The 20,366-nt window shown below is 42.6% G+C and overlaps 1 long non-coding RNA gene across 2 annotated transcripts in view; it reads left to right on the forward strand.

Annotated features, from left to right (window-relative positions):
• LOC126494861 (uncharacterized) overlaps positions 1 to 5,986 on the forward strand; it is a 65,479-nt gene extending 59,493 nt beyond the window's left edge. For both annotated transcript variants that reach the window (XR_007590087.1, XR_007590086.1), the window contains exon 3: positions 5,686 to 5,986. This is a non-coding gene — a long non-coding RNA (uncharacterized lncRNA). The remainder of the gene's footprint in view (positions 1 to 5,685) is intronic.
• Positions 5,987 to 20,366: the final 14,380 nt, after the last annotated feature.

Genomic DNA, 20,366 nt, shown 5'->3' on the forward strand with positions numbered 1-20,366 from the left:
GACATCCTTTGACGGTGATGGTTAATGAAGCTCACCTTACCTGGGACCACAATTTTCTCCTCATTTTGGGACTTAAGACTTGGAAAGCAAAGTCTAACATTTCCAAGTTGATCCTGCCTTTTTGCCTATCATGAAATAAAATAGGACCAGACATTTTAGCTGTTTTAAAAAAAATCCAGAATTATATAGACAAGATAATATAGGCTCAGAAAATCCCTAAAGAGTGGCTAGGAGTGCCATTCATTGGCACAGCCCTTTCTTAGCATGGAGCGAGCCCTGAGTTTGATCGCCAGCACTGCAAAAAATATGTTTTAAAGAGGGAAGGGCATCCAAAAATAGTACTTTGCTACTCATAGTTCTGAGGAGAAAAAAAAAATGTCACTTAACTATAAGAAACAAAGTTTAGAGTGAATCTCCTTTGATGGTAGGGCTTACCTTCAGGCATCAGCCTGACTCCCAGAGAGAAGAGGCTGCACAGAACACAGTAGATTTAGTGGATTTAGTGTCCAGGGAAATGGAAGCTTCCTTACCCATCTTCACACAATATCACAGGACAGACAGACCTCCCTTCAGGGCATATTTGGAAGCATCCTGACAGTGTGCCTGTTATCCTAAGGGGGGGAGCACTCAAGGGCTCTGAAATCCCCGAGCCCTGACACGGGTCTCGTTCACTGTCGTGTTTCTAATTTGTGCTTTGTTGACCCCATCAGGGTTTTCATCAGTGGAGTCAGCCTCTTTGCACATTGCAAGTTGACTTTCTGTCTCCTCTCTTCGGAGATGGCAGCTGTGGGTCAAAGAGGACTTTCCATTAAAAAATAAGGTCTGAAAAACTGATGTGGACTGCGGTGAAAATAATGTATCTGTGTACTTGAAATTTTCATAAAGAATAGAGGTTGTCTGATTTAACTCATATACACACCAAAAGTAACTATAGAGAGTGATAGATTTGTGTTAGTTAAACTGGTTATGATATCACACACACACATACACACGCACACACACCTAAATACTACATTGCATGTCTTGAATATAAAGGATTATTTTTATTGTTTTTTTTACTGTGCTACACTTTTTTCTTTACTCCCCTTCCTTCCTCTCCACTTCCTTTCTGCCCTCTCCTGTGACCCCCATGCTATAAAGCTGCAATACTGCTGAAAATCCTCCAAAGGCTTTTTTTTGCATTCAGATAAAAAATCCATAGCTATAGCTTATCTGAGTTATATTTATGTGGCAGAATGTAATTCCTACCCAGAATCTTATCCGCAGCAAAGCAGTCTAGGAAATATAGTTTTAGCTCTTGGAGCCATTTAGAGAGAGAGAAAGAAAAAGAAGACCAATATAAAGATAGAAATAAACAGAGAGTGTAGCTTAGCCAAACTCACCACAAAACATCTCTATACCTGAAATTACTTGAATGGTTTTGTTGGGAGCATTTTATCCCACTACAGTTTCTCTTGCTTCTTAAGACTTGCTTCTTAAGACTAACAATTATATCTATTTTATTCATCCTTATATCCATAGTGTAAGTGACTAGAAGATACTCAAAATTTTTGCTTTATCAAAACTTAAATAAAAGAGAATCCATTGTACTTTGAGTTATTAGATCCACCTCTCTGGGTCATGACTCACTTTAAAAGTGGCATTTTAAGGGAAACAATAACGAGAAAGATTGAATTACAAGAAGATGACCTTCGTAGTGAGACACCATAAGCCCGTACCAAGCTTTATAATGAATGAAAATGAAAATGTCACCTGAAGATTGTCGTCTAGCAAAATGGGAGTTCTGGCTTCAAATTCTGAAAAGTCTGGCTCACAGGAAAGTGAACAGACTGGTTCTGCAGAAGTAGAGGGAAAGACAAGCCATGTGTGGACTGGAAAAGGAATGAGACTCCATCTCAACCAGGAAGGACCGCCCAACATGCTCACCTGGAGGTGAAATGGCCCAGTTCAGGGATGTGGTTCCAACACCATTAAGGCAGCTGAAGGTGGAGAAGGGGGTGGAAGGAATGATTTCAGAGGCCCTGAGGGGCTTAAGCAAAGCCAAATGTTGCTATATTCCTTCCAGATTCTTGATAAGGTGTCTGGTGGTGCCAATGTAGGCTAAGGTGAGCTACTTATGCTCTTAGGCCACAGCAGAGCTGACAGCGCCTCTCAGACTGCAGCCAGTGTGTACCGCAGATCTGATAAGTCTGATAATAAAGCAGCCCTCCCCACCCCCACCCGTGTGTGTGTGTGTGTGTGTGTGTGTGTGCTCACACGCACGTGTTTTATGTCTCACCTTCCCAGCACCCTGCACTGAGTCAGCCCTTCACACGCTGTGAGCAATGCATTTTCAATTGCGCTCATTTGCCATTCACCCCCATCCCTTCTTGGTAGGAGGCTGATATTATTTTCCACACCTTAAAATCAAGCACAACCTCAAACACTTGAAGAAATTTCCACAAGGTCACTGAAAATTAGATGGAGACCCAGGGAGCGAACGTGATGTTTAATTTCCTGAGTCACACGGCTCCCGCTGCTCCTCAGGAGGATTGGCTGTCAGGCTCAGGAACCATGTGTGCTGCTGGCTTTAGTTATTCTACTCTCTGGCTTGTGATTTTGAATGAGCAAAACAATCACTGCATTTTTATAATTTTTAAAAAGGAAGGAAGAAAGAGAGTGAGGACCATAAATCTTTGACAGGATGCTTATTTTGTAACAGGACGCCTGGGTTCTGATTTACTCTTTGTTCGTTTTATACAGTTCTAAAGTCTTAACATTTCACTGAAAAGAGTTTTTAATAAATCCGTATGAAAAAAAAGAGGTCCATTGGTGAGCTGCTTTGTTAAATCTTCGCCTGTACTGCTTTAGCCACAATGGGAATGAATTAGGAATGCTCAACAAAAGGGTAGCCGATTTCAGTTTCTCTGAGCGTGCCTCCATCTGTCCGTTTGTGAATTATTCCACCAGTACGAAGCAGCACTATTTGGGGGTGGATCTTTGTAAAGCGTGAGATTGAAGTGAGCTCGCAAACCCACTCCTAGATCCTCAGTTCCCTAAAATAACTCAAAAAGAGGAAACCGCATTGCCAAGCCCAACACAGGCAAATGTGGCTATTGGCTGATTTTTATCACCAGCTCTATAGGGAGTCTACATTTTTCTGAGAAAACTGAGGCTGGTTTTAAAAGGGAAAGGAAACTCAAAAATCCCATTAAATTCTTACATATACTTTCTAATTTTCATATATTCCTTTTCTGAAATAATTTTCCTTGAAGGAAGAAAGGTAATAGGTTCAGTCCCGAGACAGCTTTAAATCTTCCCAGAGCAGAGAGAAAAGACTTTTTGAAAACATCTGTCTTATTTGGGGTGAGGGCTGAGAAATTGTGCTCTGTGGGAATAAGAGAAATGTCAGAGTCACCTAATCTGAGAGAGAGGGGTCTGACCAGGGAGTCGGAAGGTGACCTGAAGGCAGAACAGTGGCCCAGTGGCCGTCCTGACTGGAAGATGGATTTAAGCAGGAGAGGTTGAAGGGCACATGCTTGCCTCGATGTTGTGAGGGGATGGCAGGATCCCCAGAAAGCAATTTCTGTATACTGCACCTGTCTAGGCTGAACACTAGGAAGGATACATTGAGATGGCAAGTCCTCCACACCCCTTGTTGATAAGACCAGCTAGAAACACCTGCCTCCCCTGTGCAGCCACTAGAGTTGACAATAACCACAATGACCTAATGCTCAGGACCTTTTATATAAGACTCCTGGTATATATGGACAGCCACAGTGAGCTGGAGGCAAGTGGAGATAATGAAGGAGACTATCTATCCTGATTCCGACCCAGTAAGGTGGGTCAGACATGGGACAGATACAGTTTTCATTCTTATTCGCCAAAGAAAATATTTCCATATGTGCACATGTATGTGTGTGTACTGCTTTGTTACTGAGACTGAAGATCTAAGGTCCAGTTCTGAAAGCAATTCAATGACTTGAAACTAAGTAAATTATGGAGAATAATATTAAGACGAGTTTTTCAATATTTAATTAAATCAAATTTTGTATATGTATAAGAAACTTACGTCACTGGCCATTAGAGAAGGAACAGCTTAGGATTTTTCCCTCTTTGTCATAAATGCCAGTCTGTGAGGAGAAAGAGCTTGTTGGGGTTCATTTTTATTGTTTCTAATGTGAACAAGGCTGTGGCAAACAACTCTTTGGTTGGAGTTTGCAGCCCTGGTTACCAGGTCATGATCTCAACCAAGCATGGCTTGGCTGTCCCTTAAGTAAGGCCATGGCCAGACCGAGGCAGATAGACTCGTGTAGACTAGAGGAGGTGGTGTTTCTAAAAGAGAAAGAGGCTAATTAGAGACCATGCAGGGTGGGGCAAAGGCACGTGTTTGCTTGCTTGTTTGCTTCGTCTCTATTCCTGGAAAGGTTGGGATGGTTTTTACTACATGTAGTGAAAAAGTCAGTTTAAATTCATCCTCAACTGGACAAATGTCAAATTATATTTATGGCATGTGCTTTAAATAAAGCCACTTCACATTTCCTTCCAAATGCGAGTTAGGAAGTGTTTTTTATAGATAAGTGAACATCACAGCCTTCAGAAAGTTAACTGTAAATCAGACAGCAAACTCGAATTTTAGCTTTATTGTCTGCAGCGGGCTACAGAAAGCTGTCGCGGGCCCCCAAAAAGCAGTGTTTATGCTTTAGTTCCTAGAACCTGTAAATGTTGCATTATTTTGGTGGGAGGGGGATATGTGTTAGCAGATGCAATTACATTTAGTATCTCAAACCAAGATAATCATCTTATACCATCCAGATGGGCCCTGAATCCAATTTCAAGTATTCCTAGGGGAAAGACACTGACTCAGAACTGAAAGCCAATGCAAGGATGGAGGCAGAGAATCCTCTCCTGGAATGTCAACAGCCTGCAGAAGCTGGAAAAGCAACGTGGATCTCTCTCTCTATAGCTCCACAGGAAGCAAAGCCCCCAAAGGCAGGAGAGAATGGATTGCTGATGCTTCAAGACGCCCAGGGCCTGGTATTTTTGCTGAGTTGGGGCTAGGGGATCAATGCAGGGCCATTTCTGTTGTGTGGTATTTTCACTGTGTTCTGACAAATAAAGTTTGTTTGGAGTCAGAGGGTAGAGCCCATCCCTAACTGACCGTAGAGGTTTGGAGGGCTGTAGAGAGAGGGAAGGAAGTGGTAAGGCAGGGCTGACACAGGATCTCAGCCCTTTTGGAACTGAAGGAACGCAAGAGGTAGGAAGGGACTGTGGTTACTCCTCTCATCTTCCAGGTTTTTACCCTGAATTCTGAGTCCTGGTTTTAATTGATAAGATTAATTCCATTAACATTTCACACTTTCTTCTGTATTGCTGAAGCAAGTAGAGGCTCCATTTTTGTAACATCAATTCTGATTGTTTAACTTTGGGTTATAAGAATATTAAGGCTGGGGATTCAGCTCAGCTGGAAGTTGACCTCACATGCATAAATCCCTGGGTTTACCCCGGGGAAACCCTGTAGTATCACTTGCCTTTAGATGACTCTAAAAGTTACTGATGTAGGAGATCAAGAAGCTGAATAATTCAATATTGTCTCTCACTAGCTTTGCCATAGATGGCACCTCCGATTCAAGCCACCACACAGGTTAAATCTGCTCTCCAGCAAAAAAGTTCTTGACCTATTTCTATTCCCTTCCTTATTCACAGACGCTTCCCTCTCCCATTCTTCTGACCTCCTGTGCTGCTTCGGAGATGCCTCAGATAACAGCTTCTGGCCACAAGAAGTGATGCTGAAAGAGGACCTCTTACTCTCAAGATAAGAGAATGCCACCACAAGAAGTTGGCCAATGGCAGTCAGTGCCAGACTGAATTCCATGTGGACCATCTAATCTGGTCCTAACACAAATATCCAATGCTTCCTCAAAGATGAAAGAGAGGAGAGCTTGGGTAAAATGTCTACCTCCTTATGGATTTCTAGCATCTTCAATAAAACCAGCTTTCTTTCTCCCTCAAACTCACCTCTTGGGTGTTGCTTAGTCTGTGTAGCAAGTTTCCAAATTCAAGTTCAGAAACATTCTCAGGAAGTCAAGGGCTTAACTGATATGGGACAGCTACCTACCTGAAAGAAGCAATCTCCTTTGATTTGAGTAATTTTAACCACTATCGTTTAGTATAAAAATGCAAGGTTGTACATTTGAATGCAGAGCAAAGGCTAGATCAGGATCACAGGCCAAGCAAAGAGTGAGTTCAAGAAGAAAAGCAAATGTGTAACCTGTTCATTTTGCATAATAGGAGAAGTTATTCCTATTGGGTGGAGGCCTACAGCCATGTCTAGGAGGACAGAGACATGAAGGCTGGTTTTACCAGGACCTCCCCGTTCTTGTCTTTTCAAAGGAAATAAGCCAGTTGAGAGAACATGTAACCAAGTATTTATTTAACAAGGCAAAGCATAGAGACTGGAGTTGGTCCAGAAAGAGAAGCCCAGTAGCTTCTGCATTGTAGATTTTAAATAATTTTTTGCAATTACTTATGAAGTACTTAGCATAATCATGGGGGAAAGTGGCCCTCCCTGCAACCAAAGCTTGATGGACTAGATGTCGTTTTAGGGTACTTCTTCCCATGATCCTCTAGAAAGGCCACAGAAGGGAGATTAAAAAGCCATAACATAAACATTATAATGAAGCCAGGGTTCTGTGAAGATGCAGACTCTTTGTATATGTATAAATATTCAGAGCAATTGGGGAAGTACCTGGAATATTAGCTTCCAATACACCATGGGCAACCTAACTGTAGTTTCAACGATGTTTAATCACAAAAGGGCATTTGATTCTTAGGAGACTTGGTGACCATGGTAATAATATCTAACTTTTTGCCCAGGGGTACCCAAGGCAGGTGCTCTCTGAGATGTGAGACTAGAAGATATTCCAAGTGGGCAGCCAGAGTAAGATGACCAATAGGCAACATAATGGTGTGCAGTAGTGCCTGGAAAAGCTAGGGAAAGTGTAGGTTCAAATGGGGTACCTATTGGATAAGAAACTTCCTGACCCAAGAGCACAGCCTTCATGTGCGAGGATCAAGGTCACATATTAGCTCTAAAAACTGACACACACACACACACACACACACACACACACACACAAGCTAGAGCAATAGTGATGGCTCGGCAGTTAAAAGCACTGGCAGCTCTTCCAGAGGACCTGGGTTCAATTCCCAGTATACATATGGTGTTTCCCAACTGTCTGGATCTTCAGTTCTAGGGAATCCAACGCCCTCTTCTGGCCTCTGTAAGCACTGTATACATGTGATACGTATGCATACATGCAGGCCAAACAACCAGATACAGAAAGAAAGAAACAGAGAGAAAGTGAAGGAGGAAGGGAGGAAGGGAGAGGAAGGAATGGATGAATGGAGGGGAGAGAGAGAGAGAGGAAGGAAGGGAGGGAGGGAGGGAGGGAAGAAAGAAGGGAGGAAAGAAGGAAGGCAAGCTGGTTATGGCCTGGAGGAAGAAAACCTTGGGAGTTTATGACTTAGATGGGGGTTTCAAAATGAGTTGCTCGAGGATAGGACTGTGTTTCTGTGTTGCAGCAGTTACTGAGTGTTTCTTTCAAGACCGCCCCCACCACACATACAATGTAGATTTTCAAAAGTGAAGTGTGTATATGGGTTACTACCAGATACCTGTGACTATAAAGGAGATAACTAAGGTGTAACTCAGTGATGGAGTACATCCCCCGCATACATGACGCCCTAGGCTTGACCCCCAGCACTTTGGGGAAGAAGCATTTGGTGAGTATTCATGCTCTAGAGGTAAGTGGTTTTGCTTTGAGTGCCCGGGAACCAAGCAAGAGCTTTACATAAAATGTTGGATGTTGTTTGTTTCATCTTTTGTTTTCTTTTTTTTTTTTAACTCAAAGAAGACAAGTTTTAGGTAATAGTTTATAACAAATGTGAGATGAGACCACTTGTTGGTAAGTGGTTGCCAATTTACAGATATTAATATGAATATTACGAATGTTAATATGAATGCCCAAAGGTTGACTAAAGTGCTTTTCATTGGACTCTATCTATTTTCTTGGTTTTTCGTGACAGGGTTTCTCTGTGTACCAGCCCTGGCTGTCCTGGAACTAGCTCTTGTAGACAAAGCTGGCCTTGAACTCACAGAGATCCACCTGCCTCTGCCTCCTGGGATTAAAGTGAGAGTGCTGGGATTAAAGGCGTGCACCACCACCTCCTGACAGGACCCTGTCCTTTTTAAGGAATGTACTGGCTAAGGAAATGAAAAGGGCAGCACTCTCCTAAGCCTCATCCCATGTGATGGTTAGCCACGCAGTCTATGAACCCCTGTTGCTCTTCAGTCAATCCCAACCAGCTTTCAGGTAGTCCAGGGGTTTGAGAGTGGAATGATGTCCAGCACATCTGGCAAATGTCTGACTACTGGGCATCTAGTCATAAACTGCAAAGTTCTCTTCCTCCAGGCCATAATCAGCCTTCCTTCCTTCCTTCCTTCCTTCCTTCCTTCCTTCCTTCCTTCTTTCCTTCCTTCCTTCCTTCCTTCCTCTCTTTTTCTCTCCCCTCCCTCCCTTCATTCCTTCCTCCCTCTCCCTTCCTCCCTCCTTCCTTCCCCCCTCTCTTTTTTTTTCTTTCTGTGTCTGGGTGTTTTGCCTGCATGTATGTATACATATCGCTTGTATACGGTGCTTACAGAGGCCAGAAGAGGGCGTTGGATTCCCTAGCACTGAAGTTCCAGACAGTTGTGAACCATCATATAAATGCTGGGAATTGAACCCAGGTCCTATGGAAAAGCTGCCAGTGCTTTTAACTGCCGAGCCATCACTCCAGCTTTTTTTTGTTTTTTTGTCAATTTTTTTTTTTTTTGGATTTTTCAAGACAGGGTTTCTCCGTAGCTTTTTTGTCAATTTTTAAAGCTAATATGTGGCCTTGATCCTTGCACATGAAGACTGGGCCCAGGTGAAGAAGTTGGGTCAGGCAGTCTCTGGTCAGGCAGTTTCTTATCCAATAGGCACCCCCATAATATGAGATATCTTGAGTTTCTGTCCATCCTGTCTTACAGAGCCTGCAGCACTCTGTTGAGGTTGTAACATGCTATTGCCATTACCTGATCAACTGGATGCGGAGGTCACAGGCTCGGGATCTGAGCCAGCCAGCAGGCAGCTGGATGCTTAGTGGTGGATGGTAAGGGGCTGAGAGGAGCAGCTTCTTGCATCCGAAGTTCTGGGGCAACCAAACAGCAGCACAGAATGGCTCAGAGACCCTGGAGGCATGAGAAGGGCTGCCAAGACCTCTGCAGTGAGGATTTTCTGAGGGCAATCACCTGAGAGCCTGTTGATTTTAATCTGTATATAAAATTTGTGAACAAGGCCCTGGTTGCCCTGAGAAACCAGAAGTACTAAAACTATTGGACTCATGTGTCCTTCATCATATGTCAGATTGGTCTCCTTGGAGGAGGATGCTATCAAGGTACCTGTGTTTCTGGAGAAGTAGATGCCATCAGGATCTTGTCTACAAAGACTGTGATGACCCCATAAGCAGCCTAGACATCCCTTTTGAGTGGGAAGGAGGCTGCACTAGGGGGCTGTTGAAATAGGAGCTGAAATCCACGTTCTGGCAGATGAGCAAAAACACTTAGCAGCTGTTGCTTCATTGAAAACCGTAATTTTAGTACTGTTAGGTATTGGATGCATAGGCCTCAGCAGATGGAACCACACCACGAAGGCTGAAGTACTGTCGGAAGAGATTCTTTATTTCTCCCAAATTTAAGAAAAAGCAAAAAAAATTGAGCTGTAAGTGGATAAGAAGAATAATGTATTTACACATATATACATGTTTTCATCCCTGAAGGTACTGATTTAACTTACATTAGATCACACAACTCTCTAAACAGAGGTGTTATTGGAGCCCCATTTCATTAAGCCTAGTTTTATATTAAAATTTATTAGTGTATATATATATATATTGTACAAACCAATGGGATTTATAATATTTTCTTTTGAGAATATTATATGCTTTGACAATATTTGTATTAAAACAATTTGAAAGTGATTATATTATTACCAGAGTCTATGTGCTCTGCATGAAACATATAGCAATTAGTACCCTGACTATGGAGAAATTAGTCAAGGCTTCAAAGTAAACCATGTCCATTCTTTGTATTTGATGGCCTTCTCAAAATTATGTTATCAGCATATTCAAATTTAGTGGGATCGCCAGGTATAACAATTCAAATATCTGTATTAATTAAGCCAATTTGCTAGTTGATATATATCAGTAATTGTTAAACTTAAGATATAATCAATGTAGAGCTTTTATGTAGAGACATAAAAGCAACCAGTATCTCCACTCTTCCCCTTCTCTCAGCTCCCTCCTGTCCTCTCCTCTCTCCTTGTGCCACCTCTTTACCCTTGAGGTAGATGAGATTTTGCTATGTAGCCTGTGCTGGTCTTGATTTGCCAAGCTTAAGAGACCTTCCTGCGGCAGCCACCTGAGTACCTAAGACTGCACTTAAATTCTGTACTATATAAATTTTGGGTTTCCAATTTTAGATCAAGCTACATAAATAACACTTTTGGGTGTTATATATGCATATTCAAATTATTTACTCATTGCCCACTTATATTGAAACAATATCCAGATAAATATGCCCTAGTTTCCTTCCTATTTCTGTGACAAAATACTCTGACCAAAAGCAACTACAGACTAGAGGAAGAAAGAGTTTATTTCCTCTGACAAATTACAATCCGTCACTGAGGGAAGTCAGGGCAGGAACTCAAGCAAAGACTTGAAGCAGAAACTGTGGAGAGACAGTGCCTGCTGGCTTCCTCACGGGTACATGCTTAGTTGGCCTTTTTATACAGACTAAGACCTTCTTCTTAGGAATGGTCCCACCCACAGTTAGCTGGAGCCTCCTATATCAGTTAAAAATTGAGACAGTACCCCATTAGACATGCTCACAAGTCAATGTGATCTAGGTAATTTGTCAATTGAGGATTTCCTCTCAGATGATTTAGGAGACTGTGTCAAGTTATTAATTAAATCTAAGTAGGACAAAGTGTATATAATTTATTTAATTACATCCGTGTGAAAAACAGCGGGAGAGAGAGACTCAACAGGGCTCACGTTGAGAGTTTATTGAGGGAGGGGAATGGGAACGGGGGGGGGCGGGTAGAAGAACGGCCTCTGGAGACAGGAGCAGAGGAAGAAAGGAAGAGAAACACCTGCCTTTTGTGAGGGGACCCAGTGCATATGCTGTATCAATATAGCTGATGACCTTGATCAGGTCGGAGTACTGCTTGAGTACTGGCAGGCCCACCCTGCCAGGTCCCCAAGGCGCAGGTCAGCCTTCCCCAGAATCCAGGGGTTTGTTTTAAATTAGTGAGTAATCTAAAACTAGCATTTTTTGTGAGGCCAGGCATTTGCTCAGTAGTAAAGGACTGAAGTTCTTTGAGTTGTGCTTTTCTGGACTTGCAGTAACTTGGAGGCCACGTTGGAATTGTTTTCTTTTTCTGCTTGTTTTTTCTGTTGTTTCCCTTCGCTTGGATTTCCATCTTTCATCCACAAGACAGAAAGTAGAAGGTAGCTACTCTCTGCATTTCTCCCCTCCCATGAGACGATCATCTCTCCCTACTACTCCACTATTTTAAGTAAAATCTGTAGAATGGCTTTATTTCTAGACAGGTGAAATAGTTTCCCTTCTCATCGTGAGCATTTTTCTGACAAGTTCCTGATGTTGTGTGTGCCTTCTGCATCCTCGCGAGCAGCCATCACTGTGGTCCCTCTCGTCTGTGGCTGCCTCCATCTCTAAGATGCCCCAGTCATTCTCATTAGGGACAGGACCAAAGTGGGGCAAAATCGAGGGAAAGCAGCCATGGAAGACTCGGAGTCTTACCACACCGTCCTACAGAGGATTATTATCTCCAGCAAAGGGACCCTTTCTTGTTAGGCAGAGCATCTGGGGACCTCCCATAGGCACTGCTACATAGACTCAGTGGAAGGGTAGCGCTTCGGTTTACCTGCTAAGTCTGGACCAATCTCGCCTATGCCTGACAAGCCACCACAATAGGATTTCTACCTCTGCCTCTCAGGAAAAAGCACCCAGCCTATGAGTCCTTCTGCATATGGTCAGTAGTAGACCCTCACTAGGAGAATAATAGGTAGGTAGCCTTGATTGCTATGCTTGCTTGCCCCTTTTCCTACTGAAGTCAGGAGCTGGTGGGTCTTACTTGGACTTTTTGGGATGCACGCAATTTAGGAATAGTTTTGGTATAAATGTGGCAGGCAGCATTCAGCCCTGCAGAGGCATCCTGGTGCGCTATAAAGTCTTCTCAGGTAGCTTCAGAAGCCATGCAGATGCCCACTTAGGAAGCCATCTGAGAGACATGTTAAGTCTCTCTCTCTCTCTCTCTCTCTCTCTCTCTCTCTCTCTCTCTCTCTTTCTCTCTCTTCTCCCTCCTCTCTTTCCCTTCTTTCTCTTTTCTATGTCCTTGTCTTAAAGAACAATAGTTTAATCTTCCTTGCTGACACAGATCTAAAAACTAAAAGCCCTAATGAAATATAAGAGCTAATTATCACTGTACTTTAGAAAGTAATAAATCATGAGCAAGTATGGCAGACCCTCAAGGAAACATTGATCATTTAGCATTAGAAAAAAATCTATTAAAAGTCATTTAGCAAAATTACAGGATAAAGTGAGAAAATAATCAGATCTTATCTAATGAATTCAAGAAAACAATGATTAAAATTCAAGATCTACTTATGCTAAAACAAACAACAAATTACAGCAGGTTTGCTCTTCCTTAAGATGATAAATATGACACTTTAAAATAAAACCAGCTACCACTTGCTGTGACTTCCACTATGAACCTGGGGATTGTCCCTTTAACAAGGTGTATGTTACCCCTGAGGTGTTAGACTGTCTTCCTCCGAGAAAAAATGTGAAGAAACTTTCTTTCTTTCATGGCTCTCATGACGACAGTGAGGTTGTATCATGTCTAGTTACTGGGGTATGATGGGTTCTAGATAGTAGGATGAGGCACAAATGAGTTCTACCACAAATAACCACACAGAGACATTTTAACTGGGCCAAAGGTGACCAGGTACCACTGGGTTTCAAACAAATTGGGTCAAGTTTACAGTCAGATGCTGAGGCAGATAATAGAGCTCGTGCCCCTTATTCAACTTCTTTTTCAGAGGTTTGTTGTTACCCATAATCATTTCGTAGTTGGATTGGTTGTTTAATAATTGAAAATATTTATATTTATCTTCACTCAAGAGAGACCACATTCATATCATGCATTACAATATATAGTTATGATTGTTCTATTTTATTATTAGATTTTGTTAATCTCTTCCTGTTCCTAATTTATTAATCAAGATTTATCAGGGGTGTGTTTGCAAAGAAAAAAAAAAACCTCAATGCTGTCTGTAGTTTCAGGTCACTACAGGGAAAATGAAATGTATTCTTAAAATACAAGATGGGAGTGTGCTACTCTACACTAAGCAAATCTGCGACAAAACTCCCCACAGTGAAATGAGGTCACTCTCCTCTCCGGAAGCTTCATTTGCCCTGCATTTTCCATAGCCCCAGGGAAGACTAGATAGCAATGATTTTCTTCAGAGTCTGGTGTCATCTGGCTGCAAAGAGAGGAGGCATGGCCTAGTTTCATTCTGCTCTTCTGCTTGTATGGCACTTCTGGGGGTACAGAGTAGACTCTCCCCCCAAGAACAGGAAAGATGGTAAGACAGTATGAGGGATTTTCCCACCGCTAGCACTGGCTGTTCCTCTCCAAATGCATTTGAAATCAAATATGATTCATCATTATAAATGTTTTGCCAGTTCCGAGCCTGGAATCTCAGCTGCTCAGATGACTGAGACAAGATGATCAAACTTCTCCAATGACACCAAGCAGCTTTATAGACTCTGACTAAAAACACAAAGTAAAAAAGTGCTAAGTATGTAGATCAAAATTCTAGACCAACTACTCCAAAAAAAAAACCCAAAAACCAAAAAACCTTTGCTTCTGAAAACCTCACTCTACATTAACAATCTGAATGAGTTCAGATAACTTGACTTTGTGCATTCCCATGGGAAAAAGCAGCCCAAGATTGACACACTTGCCCTCCCTCCCTCCATCCTTTCCTCCCCCACCTCAATCTTTCCTTCCTCATAGGGTCTTGCTAGCTATAAACTCACCATTTTTTTTTTTTTTTGTGCCTTGGCCTCACCCATGCTTGGATTACAGGCAGGCATCACCAGTGACTAGCTCCAAGGTTTATTATATAAAGGAAATACATGTACATCTTTTCTTTCCCTGGGTTTTGTTCCTAAAGGTCTTCCCTCTCTAAAGTCCTACTGAGCAGCCCACTGACTACAGGACAATAGCAGGGGTAAGGGAGCAAACTCACAAAGCACACTCACAGGTCATGGAAAGTTCTAGTAGATGCTGCTCTAGCTTATAGCATATAAAGACAGGGAGTCTATTTTTCATTTCTTCAATGTAGCAGGCATGTAATGATCATGAAGTTCATTCTTTTTCACTTTTTTCCTTTTTATCTGCATTCGTGTTTTGCATACATTACACCTGTGTAAGCGTGTTGGCTCCTGGAACTCAAGTTATTTTTGGAAGAGTGGCCAGTGCCACTTCTCTTTTTTTAATTTTAAAGTATCATGTATTGATTATGATATGTTGGCACCAGACACACATAAGTGGGTTTCCACAATTGGGTATATGGAGGTCATAATTAAAGATACTAAAAGCATAATATGCTCCTGAAATTAGTTTTGTCTGACAAGTGACTTTGTAGCTTGTAAAATGGGCAATACTTTTCAACATTTTAAGATTAAAAACAAGTCATCAAAACAAATAGATGGGAAATAGGAGAATTCATGAGGTGTGCTATATACGATAGTTAGCAAAGTCAGTGCCATATGTTAGATTATGTTTTGAAAACAGCTGGAGAGAGAGGAGAGAAAGAGGAGGGGGTGAAAGAGAGCTTATTCTGACGTTAGGCAGGACCATGTTTGTTCATGATGAGTGGACATCTTTCTCACTCACATGTGTGGATGTTCAAAATGCCTACAGGGGAAGATGGGACATGGCGCCTTCTTGTGGAGGAATGGGCAGAACTGACTTCTGTGGTGCACAAGGGAACCTGGGAAGTGTAGTCTTCTAGCAGGAAACTGCCATTCCTGATGCTAAGAGGATATAAAATGTGTTGGGCAGGGATATTATAGCTGCTGGGGTGGGTCTTTGTCAGACAGGGTAACTCTGGGTTCATTGAATGGGGGATCCTCTGGCCATGTAGCAGGGGGAGAGTCCAAACTGGGTCAGCTGTGATGGATCAGGCTATTGCCATCCTGTATTCCTAAAAAGACTTGGAAAATAATTAAAAGAGGGCTATAAGCAGATGAATTAGTTACAGAGTAAAACTTAACTGTGTATACATTAGACCTAAAGACAGATGGAAGCATTCAGGGTCCCTAAGGTTTATGAGGTTCCTGCATACTTAACACACATGACACTAAATATAAGCAAGCACTTAATGTGGCGTGTGCTCCATATTTGAGCGCTTGATATTAATTCGGTATTAATTTATCCACCCGCTGGTGACACTCGGCTCTAGCTCATGCGTCCTTTTCTCAAGAAACACAAATTACGTCTAAATCCTTTCCATTACCGGCATGGTTTGGGTCCTTCTGCTTCGTGATCCTTGGTAGCAGATTGGAGGCTGCCAGAGCAGGGTAACATCTCTCATGACACATGGGAAGAGATGAAGGACCAATCCACTCCACAGAGCAGTCAGCCGCATCAGTTCCAGCAGTCTCAGGACAGGCTCTCCTGGATTCATTTTCCTCTTCTCTGGCTCTTTCCCTCCAGCCCTCCGCCCCCACCCCCCCCCATCAGCTTCCTCTTCGTTCCATCCATATCTGTCTTTGCCTTTTATTATAGAAAGAGCTGCAGGTAGGAGCAGCAATTGGCTTTTGTCATTCGCTGATCTACTAGAACACAGGCAAGGACCTGATTTCTTCCAGCAGGGGTCTGAAGTCTGAAGACGAGGTGACATCTCCCTTCCATCTACTGATTACAGAGTTATTTAGTAGCCAGGCACCAGGTCAAAATGATGATTGGAACTTCGCCTCCATTTTCTCAAAGTCTAAACCTCCCTGAGCAAATGGCTGATGAACTTTGGGAAAGAATAGGATAGAGAGGTAGCTCTGCAATGTGACCTCAGGTTCTGTCCACAGTTTAGCGCTGTGGGTGGTGCAGCCTTAAAACGTCAGCATGGGGCCACTCCTTCCCGCTGCCAGCTTCAGTCAAGACAGCCAGACCTTTCTGATACAATAACTTAACCCAATTTGAAAGGCCTCAGAGATAAAAGCTCTCCTCTCCCATCGAAACCACCTACCAACAGAGAGCTAGTATTAGCACAATTACTCATAATTCCATAAATATTTAGTAAGCACTTACACTGTCAGACACAAGTCAGTGAGTTAAGTAGGCTTCTATACTTAGTCCAGTCATGCAAAAATAACCTACTTGAAGGGTAAGAATTATTTATATACCATTGAGTTGATGTGCTCAGACAACAGAGATGTGTTGGGAGGTTTAATGAGTGGCCTCTGTACACTGTGTCAGCTGAGCACTAGTGTTTAGGGGTAACAAATGAATCCAGAGGGTAGAAGAGGTCTGACCAGCGGCTCTGATGCTGGAGGAAAGAGGTTGTGATGCTGGGTGGTGACTTGTAGTCACAGGCATTGTCAGGGACAGAACTTGAATCTTGGACATGAGTATGAGCCTGTCTGCAGCAAGATAAAGTGACCCTAACAAGGTGGTGAACCGCCATATGCACAGTCAGAGGAAATAAAACGTCCGCATAACAAGGATTGCAGCCGAGACACCCCCAGTGATGAACAGTGATCTAAAGAAAAGGGGGGAAAAAAGCTAAAATCTGCACGAGGTCTTAGGGGAGAGACAGCTTCAAATGTCCCTCAAGCACCAAGAAAATCTCTGGAGTGGAGGATTTTTCTTTCTTCTCTCTCTTCTCATCCCCTGGTGGTAGGGTGAACAAGAAGGGACTCTATAAGCTAATATTTTTTTGAATCTTTGGCTTCTAGTTGGTGAATTCTTTTAATCTTTGGACTAGGAGGTGTGGCATTGTTGGAGAAGGTGTGTCACTGAGGGGAGCTCACATACCATCCCTAGTTAATATGCTAGCTCTCGCTCTCTCTCTTTCTCTCTCTCTCTCTCTCTCTCTCTCTCTCTCTCTCTCTCTCTCTCTCTCTCTCTTCCTCCCTCCCTCCCTCTCCTTGCTGCCTGTGGAAAAGATGCAAGCTCTCAGAGACTGCTCCGATGCTTCGCCTGCCTGCTTCCACCTTTCCTGCCATGATGATCGGACTCTCCCTCTGAAACTGTAAGCAAGACCCCACTAAATGCTTTCTTTTATACATTGCCTTAGTCACGGTGGCTTTTTCATAGCAATAGAACAGCAACTTAGACATCCTTGAAGTTCTGATTCTGGAAGAATCAGTCAGAAATGGAGGCAGCAGAAGGCAGCTCTGCTCACAGTCAGCCCTGAGCTGGGCAAAGCGAGCTGCTGAGCCTTGCCACGAAGCTCAATCTGGGTACCTTTCTGTTTCTGAGTTTTGAGACTGTTTGCATTATCTGGATTTGATCAGAGAAGTCCCAGGGCTCACTCTAGTGAGAACGGAAGACTCAAAGCTATGACATTTGAGGGACTAGTAGGAGATAGACAAGTACTTTGGACAAAGCCCAAAGTTGTTGGGCGAGAGTCTCTTTCCAAACTCCCCCATCCCATAGGTACCTGTCAGAGGATTGGCAAAGGAAATGTGCATGCCAGTGCATTCAGGAAGCCAATGGGATGGGGAGCATGTTAGATTCTGACACCCCATCCAGGCGTCTACCACAACTGTTGTTTGCTAAATGGGCACAGCGTCAAACTACCTTCTAGTATTTGCTTCTACCCATAGATCAGTACTGCTTTAGCCCTTTGTCAAAGAAGTTTCTCTTCACTGTGGGTGATAGTTAATGAAGACTCAAAACTTGTCAGAGTTTTTAGAACATGTGACTGTGATTGTTCAGGCCTAAATGAGACACCTACATCAATTCTACTCACCCTTGTCTATAGAATACTGTGAAAGATGGGGTGGGAAACAAAAACGGATGAGCTGTAGAACGGGGAGAATTGCTGTGGAATGCTGTCTTTCTTCTGGACATGAAAAAGCCTTAGCTCTCATGACATCATAGCAGCTATGATTACAAGTATAAGACGGGATCACTCAATAGTCTGTCATAGATGGAGGATGAGCTCATGAGGCCCCACCCCTTCCTGAGGAGCTATTGGTAATCTTTGGTGCTGGGCCAGAGCAAAGTCATTGTCTTCAGTTGTGTAGCTATTGTTAAGTTGCCCATGCTCCAGTAATAACCTCTTACCTGTGCTCCTGTAAGAAACCCTCATGTCAGGGTCCCATATTGGGGTGACATCTATTGGGGTACAGCATCAACAGGGTTCATATGTTCCAGGGTAGAAGCATGAAGATTAGAAATATAAAGCAATTGGAACAGAGATAAGATAGAAAAGGAACAGAGACACAGAATAGAACCAGAGGGGTGATCAGTGAATACTGAATTTATCCGTGTTTATTTTTTTATATGCTTATACACCCCAATCCAAAAGGGGGCGGAAGAAGTCAAAAGACTACTTTAACATGATGCAAAAAACAAACAGAGCAATTACCTGCTTCAGTACCTAAAAACATCAGGCAACTATACCCTGCGTTAAGCATTCCATTGTTTAGGCAGGGCATGCAGCAACCACACCTTAGACCGTGCCTCCTGTAGGCAGCCACTCCCTAGGTCAGACATCCTGCCTAATATTTCTCATACTTATGCCCCTACCCTGGAACGTGAAAGTTCCGTCAAGACTGGACACCAACAGGTCACCCCGACATCTGCTGATAAACAGTTGAGTCTATACATCAATTTCCTAGTTTCAGTCATTAAACTTTTCAGTTTCAGAATTTCCTTTTGCTATTTTAATTCAGGCTTTTATCCTATTGAAATTTCCTGTCAAGTAACTTCTCGAATTGGATAACTTAAATCGTAGGTCTGAGGATTTATTTCCCGAAGCCACACCTCTCTTTGTCCTTGTGTTCTGGTGTGCCTCTCATTATTCAGCCATCTCACCGTATTTTCTGATGTGTTTGATCTTTTTATAATTGATGCAAGTTATATGAAAACTTTTAAGTGATAAGATTCCCGAAGGCACTTTTCCTACCAGCAGATAGTGGCACCGATGCCTTCATCCGAACTTGAGCTGAGCTGTTTCGGAAAGGCTCTGCTGTCACGATAAGGACTTTTTCCATTTCTGCCCTCCTCACATTTTTAAAGTCCCCAAAGAAAGCCAGAACCTGCCTTCCTTGACGGATTCCAAGCTCATTCTTATTTCCCTCCAGTCTCCTCTGCTTTTTAGCTTTCCAGTGTTGTTTAGTAACTGATCAATGTCATAAAAGGTCAAGCGGAGGGAATGTGGGATCCGCGACAGTGACCTCCTTGTCTAGCTGTTCTGGCAGCTAGCTCACTGGAGCTTTCCAATAGATACTTAGTAATATTTTATTCAGTGTTACTAATTGTTCTTGGCAGGAATACTGGTGAACAGAAAGCTGACAGAGTATTTTTAAAGTTTGTTGCAGTGTATTGTGATTTTTATAAAAATACAAATTCTATGGTTTTGAAAAAATGAGATTTTTTTGGTAAAATAGAAAATAAAACTTACATCAAACCCCAAACCATTACATAATGGTTTTATCCTCATTGAAGAGGTATAAAGTCTTGTTATTGGTAATGGACAAAAGAGAAAAAAAAACCACCCTGCAATTCCTGTTCTCTTCTATGGTAGCGTTGCTGTCTAATTGGCTTTAGGACACTAGCTCTGGTGTGCCTAGACATAAGGCTGTCCTCATCTCCTCAATCTCCCCGCATGCAGGTAGAACCCCCATCTCTGTGATACCTCCATTCTTGTTTAGTAGGCTCACAAATATCTTCTCTGGCACAAGCCTTCAGGCACTTCTAGCCATACTGAAGCATTTAAACCAAGTGAAAGGATGGCTTGAATGTGTCCAGTTCAAAGCAAGGGCTGGTACCTCATTGCAAACGAATACAGTCCTAAGGAAACGTACCCCTGATACTTCTCTTGAGATTTCCTTTTTCCTTCCACACATGCTTTTTTATCTCTGTCAACTAACTTTCTCCTAATTATTTGTTCCCCTAAAGTGACAGAATTGGGTCGTTCTGAAGCCTGGGTGGGAGATAAAACTGCTCTTGTGCAAGCCAAGCCAGAGAAGACGTCTTTGAATC

The sequence above is a fragment of the Alexandromys fortis genome, unplaced genomic scaffold, assembly GCF_014885135.2.
Source record: "Alexandromys fortis isolate MF-2015 unplaced genomic scaffold, M_Fortis_MF-2015_v1.1 scaffold_421, whole genome shotgun sequence".
Lineage (NCBI taxonomy): Eukaryota > Metazoa > Chordata > Mammalia > Rodentia > Cricetidae > Alexandromys > Alexandromys fortis.